The sequence below is a fragment of the Nilaparvata lugens genome, unplaced genomic scaffold (assembly GCF_014356525.2).
Source record: "Nilaparvata lugens isolate BPH unplaced genomic scaffold, ASM1435652v1 scaffold7367, whole genome shotgun sequence".
NCBI lineage: Eukaryota > Metazoa > Arthropoda > Insecta > Hemiptera > Delphacidae > Nilaparvata > Nilaparvata lugens.
The window spans coordinates 7,836-12,658 of NW_024093116.1; the positions used below are offsets into that span (position 1 = coordinate 7,836).

The following is a 4,823-nucleotide window of genomic DNA, read 5'->3' on the forward strand; positions in this document are numbered from 1 at the left end:
ATGTACAGATTTTTTTAGACAGGCCTCTCCCGTGCTTCTAGATGGACACGGTAAAGCGGCGGTCCCTGCTGAACAGTATTGTTCTTGAACAGTATTGAAAGTTAGTAAACAGAAGTATACAGCGTATACTCGATACAAAATTACTTTTGACTTGGAGGGACATGCGCAGCAGAGAAATTTAGTGATACAGCGGCGCCATGCTGCCGTTCTGAACCGGCCAGCGTTCTATAATTTCCAATGAGTGTTCAGCTGCTCATGATACACATACGGATGTTTCCTCTCTGGAAGCGCTCAGACGACTGAATCTAATCGACAAATTGGTAACTGCGCCTCTTCCTATGACTCTATTCATCACTGTAATTATCGATCTCCCTCCATTTCTCTTCGCCGCATATTCCTTCAAGTCAAAGTTATTTTGTACAGAGTATATAAGGTCTAAGACTGCTTACATTCAAAGAGCAACCGGTTGAACGGAACGGAAACTGAAGCAAATCCATAGTCTTCTGCTACTTCCGTTGATATACCTAACAACACAATTCAATTTTGTCTATTTATTTTAACTTGTGAAAGAACAACTCCTGGTTCAGTTGTGTTGCTATCACCTGGTAGCTCCATGTATTTAGTAGCCATAAGACCCAATAGTAGCCATTAGACCCAATAGTAGCCATTAGACCCATAGTAGCCATTAGACCCAATAGTAGCCATTAGACTCATTGAAGGAAATAGTTTATTATTGAATATTCAAAGTGAAAATTACTGCTTTTTCTCCCTGAGGGGAAAGTTTGATGCCCGAGGCGAAGCCAAGTGCAACAATTCTCCAGAGGGAGAAAAAGCATTTTTCCACGGTGAGTAAACAAAGTTTTCCTCCATCTACATTTATAAAAACTGCTAATAAATATAATTCAAAAGGTAGGCTATATCAGACAAGTTGGGACCTTCCCGAAAGGGACTCCCCACTTCAATGGAGTTCGAATATATTGATAAATTTTTCTATTCGATTTAGGTTCTCTGGTATTAAATTCTCAGTATTAAGACTTGATAGTTCATCCTGAAAATCTAACCATAGCCACCCTGAGTTCCGGTCATTTACCACTTACCACTATCATTATCATAAGATTATTCGTTACATGTGAAGATATAAAGCTGCATTAATGAACTAAAAAACTATGGAAATCGTTTATAATTTTTAATTGTTTAACTTTCAAGTGAGAGATCAGATACCAAGTTATTTAACCAATAATATAACATTATTAGGAATTGTTTGGCACTTAAATAATTTCAAATACATTGTGATTTCCATCTTTATTAAAAAACTTGAGGCTTTCATATAAATAACATCAAAGCTTGCCAATAATTCGTTCCCAGTCTTTCATACGCTCCAATGCTTCCGTTGCAGCTTTCCCCATAATTTTCTCCATTGAGTTCTCAGTTTCAAAATTCAGTATTGTACTGGCTTCTCTCAGGTATCGGATAACTTGTTTCAGTTCGATTTTCACTTCTTTCTTTTGTATGCTGTTCGCTTCGAACCTTCGTGTGAAGAGAATCATGATGGGAGCGTGAATCTCGTACAAAGTGACACCTGAAAAAGTCAATTAAAGAGTAGAATGCAACAAGAAATCTGTGACAGTTTTATACTTTTGCTTTAGATACCATACATTTATCAATTTTATTCAATGTCTGTTATCTGTGCCACAATCGATGTGCAGAGTTTGAAAATGCAACAAACAATCCTGAATTCTTTACTATGAATATATTATTTTAAGAAAACCCCGATTTAGTTGTCAATATTATTTATTTATTATTAGATAGAGCGAACAATACAATAGTCGGAAAAGAAAAAAGAGGCTATTGCCCAAAACTTCTTCAATTTCCTGATTTTGTCACAAATCGTCCAAATATTATGTAGGTATGTTACTTCAATTTCAACACCAAATCTTCATCTGAAACTATGAATCAGAATAAAACCAAGAACTTCAAATTTAGATAGATTGATAATAAAACTTCCGTTAAAACAAAAACCAAACTTCAAATATTCACAAAATATCTCTTTATAAAATCTATCTACTGACTGCAGTTTCTTATCTACACTACTAATACAGTGAATAGCATACCGTAGGGATTTTCCCAAGTTGCAGGCGTTCATAGAGATTTCCTCAAATATAGCTAAGTTTTTAAATTATTCCAGTCTCCTCCTCTTTGAATAATTCATTCCATGTCTCCAAGATTATTATCATATGTACTTTTATGGATATTTTCATCTCTTTTAATAATATTCCCACCCTAATCTTTAACATTAGTCCTTCCAATCCCATTCTTGGGCATTAGATTTTCTCGATACTTCATTACATTACCTGTTCATTGAAATTTAAATAGATTCAGTCTCATTATATGCTTGATTGGAAATGAAATGTTTTCCATTGACACATTTCTTTGGATAGCATAATTGTTACATCTAATTTACAATTATCTAATTATCTTTCATTAATTTTAAAGGAGCTAAGTTTTAAATTGTCCTCACTGGAACGCTCCACGAATTTCTAGAATAATGTAATCCAGTTACCTTAGTAAGTACTGTCAAATTGTAACATTAAGGCGTGGTTTCTAGGACAATCATTGAAAATAATGGACCATTAAATTTATAGGTATGATGGGTCCATTAGATTTTAGATTTGTCCTAGAAACCTGACCCAAGTGTACAAAGTGAAACCTGAAAAAGTTAGTTAAAGAGTAGAATTTAACAAGAAATAAGTCACAGTTTCAAACATTCAGATTTTAAACGGTTAACAATTTTATAACTATAGTGAGGTCCATGTTATAATGACAGTATTTGATCAACTTTGGTTTTACTATCCTTGTCTATCATTTGACAAAGCCGGTGGTAATATCCTTTTCTAGGTCCACAACGATGCCAATTATGTTTTTGACAGTGTAGAAATATAAATAATTAATACAGAGAATCGGCATCGCTATTCTTTTATCTTCATCTACTGCCATTATAACGTGGACCTCACTATAGCAAATTATATCTCTGTGATCTTACTTGGCTTGACTGATATCGTTTATTCTTACCTCTCAATCTAGAATATCCTGGTTCAATAACATCAATACTTTCAGTAGCCACTGCAATATGTCTCTTTCCTCATCAGTAGATCATCGGATAACTGATGATTACATAACCAGGTGCTTTCCCGTATAGTTGGCTGAGAGAGTACTTGGCTGCTATTATGATGTAGTGCTGAGGATAGAGAACTTTTTCATATTTTTTTAGAAAATTCTCCAGATCTTCAACGCTATCCATGCCGATGGAATCCAATCCATTTTGTATCCTGTAATGATATAAATGAGGATGGAATTGTTTTAAATCTTCTTGATTATACTATATCAATAATCTTAGAAGGAAGATAATGGAAATATAGTACCATGTTTTGCGCACTTACAACGTATTTACCGGTATCAAAAGTACAAATATAATATGATTTTAGTAGTAAAGTTACAAAAGTACATATTAATATGAATTAAGCTTGGTGTATAAACTACTTATCTTGTTTTACATCAGTTTCATCTTGCAATAGATGAATGACCAAGGTGACTAATTCTTCATATAAGAATACAGGAAATATACAGGGTAAAATTTTAACCACATAATTTATAGTGGAAATTTATTAAATATCTATCAAGTAATCGATTTATCCTAACGAGGTTGTTTTTATTGGAATAAATCCAAGAATCTGTCAATTTATGAAATAAAAATAAGAAATCAAATCAGATCATTTATTTGCCATACAATAATACATATTCAAAACATAATAAAAGAAATACATAATTTTATAATCAAAAGTATAAAATAATTAAAATAAAAATTAAGCATAAATAATACCAAATCATAATTAGATTCTCAATGGTAATCCGGCATCACCAGCAAAAGGAATCAAGCCTTGCCCGCTGGTGAGAGTTGCAATCAGCTAGTTACATTGGTTGTTTCCTAGTTTCATACAATAATCATGAAATAATCATGAAGTTGCGACTATCACTTTGTTATTAAATACATTAATGGTAATCTGTTGAAAAATATTTTAATTAGTTTTATTCTATCAAAGACGCTGAAGATTTTTGCAACTGCAAATATTGACACAGAAAGAATAATTAAAAAGAATCGAACCTTGAACCCAGCAGCTCCTGAGTGCATAATATAATTTGGCACCATATAAATTGGAATTTCGGTCTATTAACTCGCAGCTAACACCTCATTTCATCATAAAATTACCATATTATATTATTGACAGAAGTGATAGCAATAAATATATGGAAGAGAGCTATAGCTGCTCTTGTATCAAATAATGTCAAGTATACATTCAATGCTGAAATTGGTTTACGATACAGTATTAAATTACAATTTTTCTTTGTTCTTGATTGATGCTTTTATAGTCGATGAAATTTCCAAACTTGAAAACAAAAATGCATAGAATTCAGCAATTTCTTTGAATATTTCATAACTGTTCAGTTTATGATTTGAATGTGATATACTCACCTTTCAATTAATTTTTCTAGTGTTGGTAGGGTACAGAATACTGCGAACAGTTGGTACACAGCCAGTCTGCTTTGTCATCCAATGGCTTAGTTGACAGAACTGCTCCTTTGAGACATTTGGGGCATTTGAGTGACGACAGATTAGTCCCCAATTCGGTTGGATCCGAACATCTAGCGCAAATGCAATCGAAAAACTTTGCTGTTCTTAGATGCTCTCTGCGCCTTATTCATTTCTCAAATGTAGTTTGATGAACATGGTTTATTTTCTAAATCATGGGATCAAGTAATTTTTACTT

General features: G+C 33.1%; 1 long non-coding RNA gene across 1 annotated transcript; it reads right to left on the reverse strand.

Annotated features, from left to right (window-relative positions):
• Positions 1–1,283: 1,283 nt before the first annotated feature.
• LOC120356643 lies at positions 1,284–3,153 on the reverse strand. Its single transcript, XR_005574100.1, has 2 exons — positions 3,070–3,153; positions 1,284–1,579 (listed from the first exon to the last, which is right to left on the reverse strand). It is a non-coding gene; the product is annotated as an uncharacterized LOC120356643 (long non-coding RNA).
• Positions 3,154–4,823: the final 1,670 nt, after the last annotated feature.